The sequence below is a fragment of the Tyto alba genome, unplaced genomic scaffold, assembly GCF_018691265.1.
Source record: "Tyto alba isolate M040663 unplaced genomic scaffold, T.alba_DEE_v4.0 Super-Scaffold_1, whole genome shotgun sequence".
Taxonomy (NCBI): domain Eukaryota; kingdom Metazoa; phylum Chordata; class Aves; order Strigiformes; family Tytonidae; genus Tyto; species Tyto alba.
In genome coordinates, this window is record NW_024881261.1 from 7242452 (window position 1) to 7260874 (window position 18423).

An 18423-nucleotide genomic window follows, 5' to 3' on the forward strand; every position below is an offset into this window, starting at 1 on the left:
ACATGGAAAAGCTATTTGTGAGTGCAGGAGTGAGTGTTAGCAGCCTGGAAGGTCTCTTCCAGCACGAGTGTGCTGTTCTTACAGACACACATGCAGTAAATGCTGCCATGTACTGGTTTTCCCTAGGGAGGAATACCCAGTTTCTTCTCTAACCTACTCCTGCTTCATAATTTTTCATTGCCTCAATGGATGAGACAACTATTTCCATGCTGTGGGAGAAGGGGGTGATCAGCAGGATAGGTGAACCTGTCCCTTTTATGGTTGCATGGCTGGAGTACGGGGAGGTGACTGCTTGGCAACATGGTCTGTGGAGCTGCCTGAGGTACCAAGGGGCTCCTATTTTGGTGGCTAGTCTGGAGAAAAGTCTTGGAAACAGGAGACTGAGTGGGCAGGTCAGGGTCCATCTTGCAGATTTAGGATCTGTGTTGAACAATAGGCCAGGCTGCTAATGAAAACAAGCCATCCCCTACAGGTTAGTCTTTGCAATCAAACATCCATGCTGCAAGTCATTTGTTAACAGCACGTAGTGCCTGAGACTGCAGAGCAGCTTAGTTCTCTAAAGGGAACAAAGAACAGGATCAAGTACAGGAGATTTATCATCTTGGTTAGATGTAAAGCATCATGAGTGAAAATGGAATAAATGCTAGGGGGTTAGTAAATTCTGTGTAGATGGTCCCTGGGCTGTCTCAGCTGCCTGAGGTGCATCAAATAATAAAGGCCTGATAGCACTTGCTCCTCCTGAATACAACATCTCCTCTGGCTGTTGGGAGAGCTGAACCAATTCCTTACTGTTGCCACAAGGCTGTTCCTCTTTCCCCCTTCCTGGCATCCTTGCTCGTGCTCTTGTCCCTTGGCCTTCTACCAGCTGTGACACAGGGAACTTCATTTGGTTTTGTCCCCCAGATTTGATATCTGCCTGCCTTGTGCACTGAATCAGCTTGAAAGGGGTTGGGGGTCAATACGAGGGCCAGTACCAACGAAGGGGGCAGGAAACCTAAACTGGAGGCTGAGGTGGGATGAAGAGCAGGGCTGTCTGGTTTTGCAGGCAGCCACTTGCTAGATCAGGTCATCCTGTCTTGTTGCTCTGACTGCCCTCGGCTGGTTTGCAACAATTGCACCTCGGGTTGGCAGGGACCATGCTGGGGAGGGAGCGGGTCTGCTGCTGGGCTGGCAGGGGATGCCAGATGTCCCCAGCACCAACAAGCCGTACCTTTTGTTACGAGTGCTAAAAGCACTTCAGCTGAAGAAGAAAAAGAAACTGGTGAAGCAAGACAAAGATATAATCCATTGTGAAAGAAAAACCCTGCCATCCCATAGAAAACATGTCGCATCACGTGCTCTAGCAGAGACTTCAGGTTAGCCTAATTTAATCAAATATTCATGTTGTGGTTTTCCCTTGTCCTACTGTGGCGGCAGCTGACATTGATCACCAAAAGCCTTTGACAGAGATAATTGTCCTTGTTGAGTCTTGATTCTATTTCAACACCCCCCTTAGCAGCATCTTTTCACACCTTTATAGATTGGCACGTTTACTCCCATTACTTGATTTCAGGAGCCTTCAGCTTCTGAAGTTCTGGTGTCTCACAAGAAGTCTGTGCATGCACATGTTGATTTAAACACAGAGCACATCTCCAAGGAGCCAGCGTGCAACCTCCTTTGACAATTTTGATATGACATGTATTAACATGTCATGACACCTTTTGTACAGCTGATAAGTGTGGCACTTTTTAAGAGCTAAAAAAAGGCATTCATGAAATCCCGCACCATATTATTGGCTCTCCGCTATCTTGTCAGTATTGTTCTCCCTTGTTATGCGGAATCAAATTGTGTGCCTGCAGAATTTGATAAACTGTAGCACTTCACACATCTGCAATGGACTAACTTGATTATAATAGTTTAAGTCTGCTTGATATCAATCAGCTCTGTACACAGCAAGATTAATTATTGCCGTCACTTTGTCAGCTCTGTAATAAGAAAACAGATTCTGAATGACAGATGAAAATTTGTGGGGAGCAGGAAGAGTGAGTTTGCCTCCCCTGCTCCCCAGGGAGGGAAAAAACCTGCAAAAGGTGAGCTGACCTGGGAAGGGATGTGCAGGCTGGAGCTGGGATTATCACCTGCTCTGTGCTGCAGATGGGTACTTGTTAGTATCTAAACTGGTTTCTCTCTTCTGTCAGCACGCCAGAGCATCTCACAATTACATTTGCCCAGGCAGACTAATTTTGTTTGCAGGTATGTGATGGTGAGCATGGAAACTACCTGCTCCCAAATGTTAGTCTTAAGGAGACTGTACTATATATTTGCCTCTCTTAAACTGTACCTCTTTATAGTGATTTTCTCTGATCCAGAGTGGGTGTAAAATGCTAACAGAACAGAACAGCAATGATTTCCACCTGCTCTGTGCTGCTATAAATGACTACACAGGAAACTTGGACTGAAAAGCTGCCTGCTGTTGCAGAGGTGACAGACATAGCTGTTATTTTTTCTTTGTTACTGTGCACTGGCAATCTAGTGCAAAAGTTGTAGATTAGTATTTAATTCTCCTCATTCTCTACTGCTTTGAGTTACTTCAGTTAGCAAGGGAGTGAGCTAGAGCATCCACAAGCTTCTCCAACCCCCCGAAGGGTAGGGAAGGCTCTGAATCAGGGAGTAGTGGCAACCTCTTTAGTCTTCCAGCTTCATCCTTGGAATAGGGAACAGAGCAGAGCTTGGAGCAGGGGAGAAAAGCACGTGTTTTGGGGCGTGGCTTTGGTAAAGTTAGACTTCAGGTAGTACAACTGGGAAAGGAACAGGCTGTTTATTTCATGACACACGGTGTGGTTTTCCAAACAGATCCTGTCTTTTTGGGTTTGTGTCTTCTCGTTTGCTGGGTCTGCTGCACCTGCATGAAGTGTTGCAAGATCCTCTCGTGAATCAGGTAGGATTTCTGCTCTGCACATGTTTTACTCCCTAACTTGCACACTGAACAGTGTAGCCACCCTAAACAGAAGAACACAAGTTTTGCTGTTATTTTTGTTTTCTTGAAAAGCTGGTGAGTACATGTAATCGTCTGCAAATAGGCAGACAAGGCAGCATTCCGGCGATCCAAACCTCGCATGTTTTTATACTGAAACAAGATGGGACCATCCTGTTTGTGGCAGGTTGCCGAGGTGCCTCTCCATCCCCCTGGGCTAGGCTAACCAGGTCATTCTCTTGGAAGCTGATCCAGCTTTGCCTCAGAGGTACCTGTGCTGTATCTGAGTTTCCAGGCTGCTGGGGCTGAGTGGGCAGGTAGGACTCTGAAGAGAGACAGGTTTAAAAAATGTGTGACAAGTGGAGTTGAACTGAGATCCACTCTTCTCTCCCTTCTGCTGGAAGCCCTCTAGAATTCGAGTTAAAGAATTGAATCAAGCACAGCTAGAATTTTCATCATCAATGTTGGATCAGTCATAGGAGAAAGTATGGAGCAGGCTATGAACTGCCTCAAAATCCTGAAGACTTACCCAGCTTGCAGTAACGCTCACCTGCCCTCAAAAAGAAGCGACCATGGAGGGCATGGTCTGTAAGCTGCAGCACATGCTTAGGCACCTGCCAGGGAAGTCAAATGTCTCCTTAGTCCTGCATGGGGACTCCACAGTCCTTGGGCATGTCTACACAAAGCCAGCAGCAGGACTGAGCTGTCAGTCTGTCCTCAGGATTCTCATCCATCAGCAGGAAGACTCTCCTGGGTAAGCCTTCAGCATCTGGCCTGCATCTGCACCTTGCTCGTGTAGTTTCCTCTACACTTAGAAATGCTGTGATTTTCAGGTGCAGTCTTTGAAATCAGCTGGGGTGGTGAGCTTTAAAAGCATTGCTTAATGCGGTAAAGGTGATGAACCATTATGTTGGGTAATAACTTTGTGTCCTAATCATTTGCTCAGGTTTTTGTGGCCAAAATAGGCAACAAAATGGGGTTTTCTAGTAGAGAAGAGGCCAAGGTGGAGGAAGTGGTCCCAAGACTTCCTCCAGGGAATGGACATGGCATAGGGTGGGTCTGACCTTTTGCTCAGAGGGTTGCTCAGCTTCCCATGTCCTCCCGCAGCATGACTACTCCACTTCTCTGAAGCCAAAAGTCAAAACACCTCCCCTGCCTTTTGCAGACAATGGGCTGGGTTACAGGTTCCCACTGCCATCACTGGCTAGTGAACTATACGGCGTTCTTTTATTCCTATAAAACCAGCAAATTAGGACAGTAAATGTGTCCTGAGAAGAGATACAGTTTAAATGCTTGTTTGGGAAGTTCTGTTGCTTATTTTTAAATAGAACTGATATTTAAAATTACACTAGAATTTCCAGATTAAACATTTCTGTAAGTGGGAGAGTGTTCACGGGTTAGTTTTAGGTATCTAACTTATTTCTCTCTGCTGGTTATATGGGGAGTTGAAGTGCTGTGAAAGGTCGCCTGGAGAACCTGACGTTGCCTTTGCTGACTGTCAGAGGAACCTTGAAAACTAGCTTGGCTGTCCAAGGTCTTACAGCACCCTCAAACTTGTAGTTTGTAGGAGCAGTTTCCATTGCAAAACAAGGCATAGGCCCAAAATTGAAATCTTAAAAGCTTGTTACTATTTCAGTCTGTGAATGGCTAAGAGCGGGGGCTATGCGAGCTGTTCTCTGACCCACGGGGTGAACCTGAATCTCCATTTTCTTCCGAAGTAATAAACCCTTTATTCACAAATCACACCCCTATTCACTGATCTCTTCTCCCCAGTATCCAGTGATAAGACACATGGGAATGGTTCAAAGCTGCACCAGCAGAGGCTTAGACTGGACATTAAGAAGCATTTCTGTATGGAAAGGGTGGTCAAACACTGGAACAGGTTTCCTGGAGAGATGGTCAATGCCCCGAGCCTGTCAGTGTTTAAGAGCATTTGACAATGCCCTTAATAACCTGTTTTAAATTTTGTCAGCTCTGAAGTGGTCAAGCAGTTGGACTAGATGGTCACTGTAGGTTCCTTCCAACTAAAAATGTTATCTTCTATTCTATTCTGTTATATGCTATTCTATTCTATATCAATAAAGCACTAAGAATCCTGTTTTATCCTTAAGAAACAGGGTACTGCAGTCTTCTCTGCCCAGCGACTCTAGCAAGAGAAATGATGCATTGTGCATAATTCCTGTTTCATTTTCTTAATATACACTGCATATATCACAGTGGTGGCAGGTGGGCCATTATGGACTACTCTAGAGCTGCCTCCAATATATCACATATATGAAAGGATGATATTATGAGGACTTTAATGTCATATGATGATCCCCTGGCATTGTTTGTCAAACTCCTGTTTTGAATTGGTTTGATGTTAAAGCCCGCTGCTGATGGTTATATCTGCCACACCGCATAATTCACACCGTTCTTCTCAGCGTTTACTACCTGATGTCATGCATTTAGGAAAAGTGAATGATGATAAACTACAGGAATATATTTAACCTTAACTGTTATTAAATGATTGCTCTTCTCACTGTTTCAGCTGTCAGTGCTCAAATAGATACTTGCTAATGACTTCTGCTTTTAAAGTACGTGTTGAAACTCCTGAAATTCATCGGGGGCAGTTATTCATGCAGTCATACTAACATTTTTATAGCAGTCAAAAAGGACAACTACTGCAGGAGGAGGGCAATAAGCACTTGCAGATCAATTAGCAGAACAGCACCAACTCACTAAAGGCCCCATGCTCCTCCCCAAGAACTGTGGGCTGTGAACCCTGGAGCTTAAGAAGGGGCTTTAGCCTGTGCCTTCACCTGGAGCAGGAAGGGCTGGCTTCTCACAAGGTCGGTGCCAGCTAGGGCAACCATTCCAATGGGATGAGGTTAGCACAATTCCTTACATTTATAAGGCTTTTTTTTTAGCTTCCTGTACCTATGAAGTCATTGAGCAGTGCCCTCAGAGTACAGGGATCTGATCAGCAATGTCTCTTTGCTGCCTCCACTTTGAAGATTAATTGTCTTGACAGGCAAAACTTGAACTGGCAGCACTGCTCTGCTCCGAGAAGCCGGGGTATTAGGTATGCTGAAGGATAGGAGTTAAAGTTTTCTTGGTATTGTTCAGATGCTTAACTTAATTTAGGCATTAGAGGTGGCATTGAGAAGAGGTGGCATTGATACAACCTTGTTTGTCTGCAAGCGCTGAAGAAAGTTGGGCTCCTCTGGAGGTAGCCGGGATAGGAAAGCAGGAGATGGCACTTCTGCTGGTAGCTGGTAATTCTTTGCGGTTGGGTCGCTCACCACAAGGCTTCAAAGGCTTGCAGCCCTCGGACGCTGCCTGTGCTTTGTTGCCTCTCCCTCATCCATTCTCATACCAGCAGTTAACAAAAAACACTTGCACACCTTTTCTGTGCTTTGATGGTTAGGTGGTAAAAATGTTATTCTGGCAGTGGTGTTTATTCAAAAAATTAGCATAATTTTTTTTTTTTTACAAATATTTTGAATTAGCCAAACCTACAACCTTGCATTCTCTTTTGCTAAAATTGACAGCAGCTGTTTTTGTGATGGGGCTGTCTATCAAATGTAAACTCAGTAGAGAGACCTCTCGTCTCATTTCTCCAAAGCTACAGAAGACTCGTTTTCACTTTTGATTTAGGCTGGACTTGAATAAGTGACCTGTCTGCATGGAAATGACTTCTCCAGTTGCTTCAGTTGCTCACTTTATAGTGATTTTGATCTTTCTTCCTTTGATGCATTTCTACTGCTAATCTTTTGTTAATGACACTTGATTCAGTCTTTTACTCAATTACCTTGCCTTTACTGAGAAGCACCTTGATACAAATCAGCCGTTGTCATATTAGGGAGATATTCAAAGCAATGCCTGATGCTGCAGGACAAGCTAATGGCTCGAAATCAGAATCACTTAAAAGTGTAGGTGTCTCTTTTTATTTTTATTTTTTTTTTCCTCCCTGCTCAGAAAATCACACAAAGTGTATTCTCAGTAGTCAAAAATACAGGAAGGGGAGGAGGTATTTATCACAGCAGCTTGAGTGCTGGAAAGGGACCATTTGAAAAGGACAGAGGATAAAAAGCCATGAATCAATTTTTCTATGCGTCTTCTGCTGCTGTTTATTTGAATCCATTTGTTTTTCTGACACATTTCCCATGTGGCTGGAAATGCTATTTCCTTTGATAACATCAGCAATTGATGTGTTGCATTTGCTGTACAGCTAGGTGCATCCTAGGCAAAGGGATGTCACTCTGATTCTGTAACTCTGCTTAAAAAAAAAAAAAAAAAAAAGTGCACGTTCACTTTTATCTCCCAGCTATGCACCCCTGTGTGACAGGCACTGGGTCTGCTGCTGGGTGATGCCACCCTCGCCGGGAATGAACTGACAGACAGTGAACAAATTGCTGTTGACCAAGGGCATACCATTATTTTTGTTGCATAAGAGCTCTGGGATTTCATGCGATACAAGGTGTCTTGGAATGAATGCCATCAAGGGATAGCAGGTCTGTTGCTGATAGTGTATGCCAGATAGTGGTGGGGAGATGACATGATCAGAAATTCTAGGAGTTTTTAAAGCTAGAAAGGACCACTGCATCATAAGCTAGAATGCATCACCAATTTACTGGGTGATCATGCTTGTAACAGAGGGTCTGCTGCTTCCTTCACTGGCCACATCTCCTAATTATTTACCTTCACTATTGAAAACATATCCCTTCAGCCTAATATATCTTTCCATTTGTTGATTACAGTGGTGTAACAAATGGTATATATATAGTCCAATATTGTTTCAATCTACACACTTAGAATGCAAAGAATTATAAAAGATAAAATACTTCACTATTTGGTCACTGTTGGAATAATGGAGAATTATTTTTTAATATTATATATACATAAATAAATGTACCTGTCAGCTTTGAGTTGATATTTTAACAACCCTACAACTCATATGAGTACATGAAAGACTGTTTTTTTTTAACAGCAAACTAGAGTTTGATGTGTTGTGTAAAAGTAAGAGGAGACAACTTCTATTTATCTGACTGCCTTTCAATGCATGTTCTGAAAAGATGGCAATTCTACTAGAAACTCCTCAACTCAGGCAGTAGTAATTTTAATGAATGACACATTGCTTTATGTAAAAAATGCATCTTGGTCTCTCTCATCATTACTGGTACATGGAAAAAGCAATTATATTCTTTTTCAAGATTCAACAAGGAAAGAGCAGCTTTCCAATGAATCACAGAACTATTTCTGCTTTGGGAGATGCAGAGAGGAGAGTGGAGTGGCAATAGAAAACATTTCCTGTGTTTTGCCTGCTTTCAGTGACCTAGAAAAACGTTTTCTTAGCCTCTCCATAGTTACCAGAATATCCATTTTTCTCTCTTTTTTTTTTTTTTTTTTTTTTTTGCTCTCAAAGCCTGCCACTGACAGGAGGTGATTTTTCTGATCTTTGAGCATTGAATCAGTAGATGGAGAAGAGTACATCCTTTCTTTGTAAAAATGTGCAGTCTCCTATAGTTTTTCCTATTCAGGAGCTGCTCAAAAGAACATACCTTTCAAACATAATTCTTGCTATTCAGGAGGTGGTGCTGAACAAAGCTGAGGCTGGATACTAACCTCTTAAAGGGAATTCTTCCCTTTTCAACATCAAGCTCGTTGCATTCCAGTTTGGACCGGCTGTTGTTTCTACTTTTTGAAAGATGAAGAAGCAGATACCGACATAAAGGAATTCAAACTACCACATGCCAATTGCCATTTACTTGAATCTTACTGTGCACGTTCATACTGGAATTGTGAATCTGAGGGTGTGGAAACAGATAAATAACATGTTATGGTAAGGTTCAACTTCAGGAGACTTCCACCATTGTCTGGATTGTTCTTTTTATCCTGTTGAACATCTGCTCAGTAAATCGTGCAGAGCAGAGATTTGTTATTAGATTACTCTCTTCTCTAGTGCCTGGTGCAGCAGAACCCTGGGACTAGGCATGTACTTCCAGGTAGCCTCCTACAACAAATAATAAAAGGCAGGAGCGTTGCGGTCATTCCACCAATGTTGTTCTGACTGGATCAGAAAAAACTTCATTAGGGCAATGTGAAAAGCCAGAGACACTTTCTGGCAAGTTGCAAAGAACGAACTTGTGCATAGCAGCCTGGGTACACTGGGATCTTGTAATCAGCTTTTATAAAAGGAAGTATGCTGCATTTATGCTGAATAGCAAGCACAAGCCATGGTACAATCCTGCTGCTGATTGCCCAGAACAGGCCCCTGCCCAAAGTGCATCTGCTTTTGACCCATGCACCCGAGATTTTCTTTGGATTAGAGCAGAGCATCAAGGTCAAGATGGAGAGGGACGAGGGCTTGTCATGCCTGAGTCTTGTCTTCACAGAGCCAGCATGTGGAGAGGATTCACGCCCTGACCTGGGAACTGGGAAAGGCTCCAGGAACTCATTTGAGGTAAGTGTCCCAGACTGGTCGCAATACAGGGTGACTGGAAAGAGAGCAGGGAAGGTTTCACTATTCTTTTGGGTGGAAATTTGGAATGTTTGGGTCCAAGTCAACTTCTACTTTTAAAAATTTTAAAATTATCAGCCAACTTGTCTCTGTCATCCAACCCATAAATAAACAGCACTAGTTCATTGCAATATGTTGAAGGTCGATGAAGTTCCGTAAGCTCTTCAAGACAGTTCACAAACACACTGAATAAGTGCAGGAGCAGTCTTGTGGACGTAGCATTTCTTAGCATTATCTGAAGCATGTTCTCTTAAACCATATTTGACAGGTGAATGCAATAGAGAAAATATGGTTCCAGTGCATATATTGAAAGCAGATGCAGTAAACTGAGTTCAATGGCTCAGAAGGAGGCAGCTGTTGCAAAGCTTGACATAGAAGATAAATTATGAGGTGCTATTTCTGGCCTCCAGCAAAAAGAAGGGTGGGCGATGGAAGATTGACTTGAAAACAATCACTTTAAATGATTTTGGAATTGCATGAGCTGGGGATGTGCTGCATTTACACTGATGGATGACTCTAAAAGCTGACCTAATTCTCCTCATTTTTGTCATATGGGCTTTTCTTTACCTCTTTCACATACAGAAGAAACATTTAAAGAGGATGTAATTTCCTGTCTGTGAAGGTAACACACATGACAGGCTATTTGCTACCTTTTTATTTGTTTTTCTTTAAGTAGCAGATTACTAAGTTTACTTTGTTTTGTCTGATTCAACCAGTTCCTCCGTAGTGATGTATTTATTTGGTTTTTTTTTTTTTTTTTGCATAGAAGTTAACTTCCTTTATAAAGCAGCACATAAAAGCTCACCTACAATACAGTAATTCTCATTGCATCTCAACAGAGAATGCCTGAAGAAAACTGTGTGAAAGGTGGTTAGACTCAGCTGAGATTTCTTGATGTAACAGTAAGTAGTCCCTGTGCTTTTCTTAATTGTACATTGCAGCAGTGAGTTTTGTAGTAAAATTTCCATGTATCTTAAGCCACACGAATACACATAAAGAGAAGTGATTTGTTTGTCCCATGTACTTTTATTCACTGTAAATAAAGTTTATTTTGTTTATATTTGCTCCTGCATTGTTTTCCATTCACTTCACTGTTTTGTAGCGTCTCTATTATGATTCTGATCCTGGGTGACATTTTCAGCTGATATATATATCAAATAAATTGTACTAATGAATTAAGCTATTTAAAAGTTTAGTTCCTCTGTTCTAGACTTAGGCATATGTCAAAATGGTGGTGCTTGCAGCGTAAAGCATCAGGAATGCTATGCTAGCTCTGCTGGCACTGTAATTCTGTCAGCAAATGTTGTCCTAGAAAAGATTTATGGCTTAGAAATTGTTTTCTAACAGGAAAACAATATTTTTGACCATATGAATATGAAAGAATATTTTATTTGAATTCTGCTTTGACTTCAAGATAGACATCTATGAAGCCAAGTGGATAGGTCTCAGGTTTAGGAATAAAATCTGTCCTGGTGAATCAGTCTTGAAGCAGGGAAGGAGCAGCTTGCAAGAAGGAGTAGCAAGAACAGAGAAACTAATTTTTCTGAAGCATAATCTGTTAATGTTACTTATTACCATGGAACAACGACAAAACAGGATGGGATTTGATATTTTTTGCATGTTGGGAGATGATGTCTAAAGGGTGCTAGAGTTTTGGAATCCTTTAAAAGCCACCTCCTCCTTCTATTCTCATTTTCTGATAAGGTCTACAAATACTTGATACAAATACTTGACAGAAGTAAAGGTGTGATTTTAAAATACTGTATGTATTAAAAACTCCCAGGAATGCTTTTGCATGTTTTTATCACTTTTCTGCCAATGTGCTGTGAGGAAGTTCCATATTTTTTTTTTTTTTCATTCTCATATGAAGTCAGAATTAGTCTCCAATAATGTTCATTGACGTTCTTGCTGGTTCATTGCTTCCTTTTATTATGCAATGTTATATGTGTCATTTGCACCTAAACTCCTGCAGTCTGTGGTGAACTTGGGACAGGTATGCTATCAGTTTGAAAAAAGTTTGAAGCATAATTTTGGTAGGAAAAGACTATAGATTGATTTACTCCCCCACTGTTGTGATACAGCAGCTGGTCACGGATCAAGACCCCGTTGTGGTGGGGGCTGTGAGAGAGAAAGGCAATGTCTGTCCTTCAAAGCCCGTGATCTCACTATCAGAGAAGAACTAATGAATGGATATAGACAGGGAGGGAGGCAGAAGGAAATATGAGCCACTGTTAGTCAGAGGGTTTCAGCACACAGGCAGCCTAACACTTAAGGATTTTATTGACGTTATGTCAAAGGAGAATTTTAAGGATAATGAGGATAGTTTCACAGATACTTATAACTGTCTGGGAAAAAGCACAAAGGTGCCTGAGTGCTTTAACAAGTGGAAGATAAGGGCTTTTATCCTGACCTGACTGGAGGACAGAGCTGGTTTTCTGATACTTAATGAAAGACAGGAACTGGATCAGAGAACCTTGAAAGTGAGGCTTCTGATTGATACAAGGAAAAAGGGGGTCCAGAAACTCAAGAGGGGTCTGAGATGGTTTAGTAACTTGGTCGATTTGATGGATAAGGGGGGAACGTGACCACATTTGTTGAGGGGAAGTGAAAAAAGTCACTGTAACGGAGGAGAGAATCTGCTCAGGAGACTCGCACCTTTGGGTGGGTAAGAGAGGGCATATGCCAAAACGTTACTTGCACCAATTTCCAAGAATGGTGGGATGTGTGAAACAAAGGCCCAAGCCAGGGCAGTGCCCAGGTGGGATGATAGGACTGTGCCCAAGAGAAGGGACTGTGCCAAGGTAAGGGAAGGAGATAAGGCAGTAAGTCTGGAGCAAAATTAAAAGTGTTCTTTGAAGTTGAGTTTAGAGGTTTTGATATGTTGAGAATGTATTACTGCCAGAATTTAAGGGAGGAGAGAATGTTAAACCAGGGACACAAACACAATCTGGGTGGGGGAAGAGAGGCTGAAGGGAAGAAATAACAGGTGGGAAGAAAATTAGAGAGTACTGAGCAAAGAAGCCCGGCAAGGCAAGACTGGGCAGTGAATAATGCCAAAGCTTTGGGAAGATAGAGGAGGATGAGGCTGGAGCGCTGATCATGAAGTTTGATTAAGATGAGGCCACTTGATGTGCTGGTAAGAATAGTAATTGTGAGGGCTAGAGGCTGGCATCTGCATGTCTTTGCTCTTTGGCTAACAACACACCTAGAATCCTCTTGCATTTGTTACTTCTGTGTTTAAGTTTGTCTGTAAAACCTCTTGCATTTGTGTAATTCCTTTTACCCTAAAGTATTTTACTGAGGGGATGTTAGTTTGGCCAGCTGAGATTTGGGAATGGATCAGAGCAGTTGTCAATTTCTGGACACCTGGAGAATGGAAAGCGAGAAGTGGCACCGGGTCCTGCAGAATACATGGGTGGGACCTTCCTTTAAGTACCAAACTGAAAGCAGGCCAAGAAACGGTGTGGCAGGCTGTCATTAAAGCCTTCCCCACGATGACAGTTTATTGGAAAAAAAGTTTTAATGGAGCAGTATTTCCTCTCTTATAGCTATGGAAAGCTAGCAGCCCAGTTTAAAATTCAAGACATGGTGAATTCATGCATTATTTTCCAGCAGAAGGAACTATGGATGCTGTTTTTCTATTTTCTGAAAAAAATACCAAGAATGAGGAAGTTGATATCCATTATCTAATACAAAGCAAAGACTGGGTGCTGGTTCTTCTGTTGCTGCATGCTGGTGGTTCACACCAGCCAGGTATGTGCTCTGCAAACTATTTTCCAGAATGTGTTACATGTAAAAGCAAATGAAAGATGTGATGGAGAAAGCTTTCCTACTATCTGATTAAACTGTCCTAGAAAGGCCTATTTTTGAAACAGCAAGAGAAGTGCTGCCTAACGCTTAAAAAGCATTGTGTGGGACAGTAATTGGTAGTAAGGCTCTATATGGTAGTGCAGCAAAGCATTACTCTGTAAGGGAGGTGCTACTTGTTCTCTTCCCCTTTATATATTGTTTTTTCTTGTGATTCTTCCTCCCTGTCCCACTCTCCCTTCTCAGATTTTCCCCTGAAAAAATCTCTTGTGTCTATCACAAATATATTCTAAACCTCCCAGTAATCTGCTGCTCGCTACTGGTGAGGATGTATCACGCACATATAGGTATTATTCAAGGAAATTAATGATTTACATTATTATTTTTTTTTCAGTCTTCCTGCATTATTGCTCAGAAAATGTCGTTTCTCTGTGTTCAGCCCTGCAGATGACTGGCTCCACCTCTAGGCGAATGACAGGGTGATCTGCCCATCACTGTTTATGCTGGGTTTTTTTATTTTCATTTTGTTAAAATCAAACCAGAATGTTTTGTTACAGTGATGGCTGTAAGTAACTGGCACAATGTTGCTGTTAGATTTACCTGTGGAATGTCTAGGAGGAATGAAAGCTTTCTCTCCATTCACTCTATTATGAAAAACTCCCAATCATTTCCTAAATTTTATACCTGAACATATTAGTAATGTCTCTTTAAAAAAAATTCCTCACTACTGAGAAAATCCTATTGGCATCAGTTAATATCAAAATCCTTTTCACTTTTTTTTTTTTTTTTTTTTTTTTTTATGACTAAAATTGTTTTGCTTTTATACCCAACACATTTGTATTCACATTCCCGGCTAAAGACGTGGAAAGAGGAACTGGGATTGAAGATTAAAGCACAAAAGCTTTGGCAGATTCTGCAAAAATGTTCCTTAATGTATTCTATTATGTACTCTTATTTTACTGGAACCAAAGTTTTCACAGACATGCATATTCTCTGAATACACTGTGAGAAAGAAATTAAATACTTAATGATACAATAAACAAAATCTGCTCTGAGAAGTCTAGAGTTTCCTTTTTGCTTTTAGTCAAGAGGCACTTGTTTGATAAATGGGGCGCTTTTAGAGAGCTTACAATAGCTTGCACACTTGAGCGGAGGCGGAGGCTCGGCGGAAGATTGCTGGGAGATAATGGAGCAAGTCAAATGAGAAAACATGATGAAACAGCAGAAAATTTCCATGCTGTTTTGCTTCTTCCTTTTGCATTAATAAAACCAGGGCTTTTGTGTTTATTTCCAAACGCTACACTATAAGCACGTGTTGCTGGATGTGTCTGTGCCGCTGACAACCTACCCAGCCCCGCCATCCCAGGGGAGCCGGCTGACATCTAATGACGGGCTGTAAAAACAGCATCAGTGAAACAGCCTCCGCAGCTTTTTACCACCTTAAATGCATCGAGCCTCTCCTGAAGAACCTAAATCCATCGGGGAGCCAGGATGATATATCCACCTTGGCTGGAGTGAGACCACGCCGCTGCCGGCTGAGCTGCAGAGCGTGGGTGGTGCAGGGCTGGAGCCAGTCTTGGTGGAGAACCTGGGTGGAGCAACACCCAGCACAAGGGCTGACAGCCACGGGTTTGAGGAAAGCTGCGTGAAAGCGACATTGTGTCCCTTGTGAGTTCCACGTGGTGCCAGGGTGCTGTGCTGGGAGCTGCACGGCCGGACCCAGACCCGGACCCGTGGTGATGGCTCAGCCTGGCTGGTGGGAGCATTGCCTTCGGTGCTGTCATGCAGTGGCCGGACACGTGTGACCTGCCAGCAAGGTATTAGCTGCCGTGGGTAGCTCAGGTACTGCCAAACCCTCACCTTTTGTGTAACTGCACACAAGAGGTGCTGCACACTGCGGGCAGGAGCTGTGTCCGGCTGCCTGCGTGCATCCTGGACTTTCAGATGCTTGAAGCTTTCCCTGGTGGCAGGGAATTGTCTTCAACTGTCTTCATATTTTGTGGTGCACAAGCACTGATAGATCACACTCCAGATTTTTCACATGTGCAGGAGGCCGGCAGCTGGTTTTGTCAAGTGCTGAACTCAGTTTCAGAGACGCCTTTCTATTGCTTGCACTGGCCCAGTGTCATCCAGACACATTAGACTGGCTGACCAAAGGCCCAGGAAACAACCTGGTTGCTAAACAAGGTTACTAATGAATACATTTTATTATTTAAACATGAGTTCCTTCTGATGTTGGCTGCTGGGACAGAACAGTCTGGTCATGCCCATAGTTAGAAGGATTAACCCGTATCACACGCGACAAAAACGCCTGTAGTGTTAACTATGCTGAAAGAATCGTGCTTGGTATTGGTGCCGTAAAACCCAAACAAAATCCATGTGAGCAAAATGTATGTACTGTAAAATTAGAGGATACACAGGTTACCTATCCTGCTGTCCTCAGGGCTTGGGTTAGAGCATTGCTTTACGTGCCTGACTGACATAACAGAACATCCAGCGGACGTTCAGCCGAGGCTCTGGCCCAGGGATCGCGGCTGCGCAGGGCTGGCTCTTCTGCCTGTTCCCACGGGCCGAACACGGCGTTAGCCTCAGATCCAGGAACTGAGTGACACAGACCTTGAAATAATCCTGTTTAATAATTTATGAGGGAGAGAGCAATGTGCAAGCACCTGGTTGAGAAAGGTAACAGGACACACACAACATAGCGCAGGCAAGGGGTGAGCCTCAAGCTCTGAGCTTAAATGGACGAAAAAGCAGAAGGTTTATGGGTGGGGGTCCTAGGTGAGGCTGCTCATGTTAATTATAGCAAATTAGTGCACACAGGGCCCTCACATCAGGCACAGATGATGCAGGGAACGTGACCACTAGTAGGAAAATTGGAAGAATATCAGTGGATATACTACTGTAGTTGTGCTCTTGCTATCTTGCCGATGATGGTGTTCTGGCAGGTCACACAGTTCTGGGTCCTGTTCCCTTTGTAAGGCTGCAGGGGATGAACACAGCCTTACCCACTAAAGGACAGAAGCAGGTATGCACTTGAACCTGATGTAAAACTGTCCCATTTACTCTAAATGCAAATTATCTGCCTGAGTTTTTGCATATGTACCCAGGGGTAACAGAGAGCAGACTGTGGCGTGTCTCCTATGACTCTTTTTTTAGTTTCGGGAGAAGATGATTAGATTTGACTATGTATTTTTGCTGTGCCCTGCACAGCAAGAGCATACCTCTATGTCCAGTGCAGTGCAGGAGAAAGGACAAACATCTCTGGAGCACCTGTGTTTGGTTTTGGTCAGTGGCTCACGTTTACTCCGCTGTTCCCTGGCTGTGCGGCGAGCGTGTGCTTCTCTTCTCCACCACAGGCACCGTGCTGGCACCTGGCAGGAGCACGCTCCTGCTGTCTTGGAGAGGGGTGGTTGGGATTTCCTTATGTTCAAAGTATATGGTTTCTTTTGCTTTCTTCTGCCTGTGGAAGATGGCAGGGATTGTTCCTCTCCAGGCAGGTGATTTTTGCTTGTGTTGTGTTTCCGTCTTCTGAACTCCCAGAAATCAATACCGCTCATAAAACGTGTTAACAGCCTTTAGTTCCCAAGGACTTACACATACACTGTTTTGTGGTGTTTTGTTTTTTTTTTTTTTTTTTTTTTTTCCTAGGCAGAGACCAACTAAGAGATTGTAATATAATGAGACAGACTGTATATAGTCTGTGTTCGCAGACTGTATATAGCCAAGAAACACTAAGGGTAGTCTCTCCATACCGTAACTGGCACATTTTCATGAAAACTTTACACTAATCAGCTTGCCCTAAGCGGTAGTTGCTGCGGGAAGGGGTATGCCACAGATTGCCAGACTGCAGAGGGACTATCAGTTCTCTGAGCTCGAGCAAGTTATCTCTCGGAGATTGTCAAAATATGTCTCAAAAATAACGAGCTCTCAAACCTCCCTTTCAGTTTATCTGCTCTCCGACAGTATTCTGCAAGCGGCTGGCTTATTTGCCATTGAAAGAGCTATGTTTCATGCTCCTCCTGACAGACTGCTATTTAAGGCTCTGCTTAGCATTCATATTTCTTTCTTGTCAGAGTTATTTTCTTTTTTCACTTGTTTTTTAGAACCAGAGCTATAAATCTGGGAAGCATTTTACATGCTGTGTTAGGGCTTGATTGAAATTCCATTGAAATCAATGAAAGCTTTCCTATTGACTTCAGCAGACCAGGCGCTTGGGAAATAAGGAAAAATGGTCTGTTTTAAATTAAGAAGAATTGTATCCATGTCATAATGTTTATCATCAAAAGCAGGGAATAAAACAAAACATATTATACATATCCTTTCCCGAAAGGCTTCCTATATCACTTAACTGCTACCTACATACACCCACCTGTGACATGGAGCGCAGCAACAGCTGTTCTGGGGTACTTAATAATTCTGCTTTCTAACCACAAATATCTGAGGAAAATGAAAATTTGTTGTCTGATTTATAGAAAAGTTCATATAAAATTGAAACTATGCAAAAGATAAACATCCAGCAGAAGCAAGTGTCACAGCCTGCTTCTGAAAAGCCAGAGGGAAAATCTCCCCTGTAGCCTCATTTTTACAAATTTCTCTGCAGGAAATATTGTTTTAATGACTCACACATTCTGTGGGTACTGTTAGGAAACCTTGATCTTCCCTTTTAATTTGTAGTAAAGCTTGCAGGTGAGACCTGGTTATCAAATGCACCGAGCCCCCCCCCCCAAAAAAAGGTAAATATTATGAAGATGTAACGAATGCTTCTGATACTTGTCTAGGTAATTAAATACAGATCCATGAGTCTGAAATGAAAGTGTGACATCTACATGTTACTTTGTCAGCGAAAGTACTACAGTCTGCTGATGAGCTAGTTATAATAAAGACAAGTCTCAAGTCTCCAAGGATTTTATGGAGACGTGAGGATGCTCAGGTCTTGTCAGAATGGCATTTGTACCTTGTATTCTCAACTAATATTGAAAATAATTACAGTTGTGGTATTGCAAAATGTAATTTTGCCAAGACAGTATTTAAAGCCTGAGTCAAACTTTCACATGCTGACGAGGAAAAAAGGAAGCGATGCGGAGAAGTCTCTGAAGTGCATGCAAAAACAAGTGCTGCTTTAACGATGAAGTATTTGATAGTGCCTTTTTATCAGTGT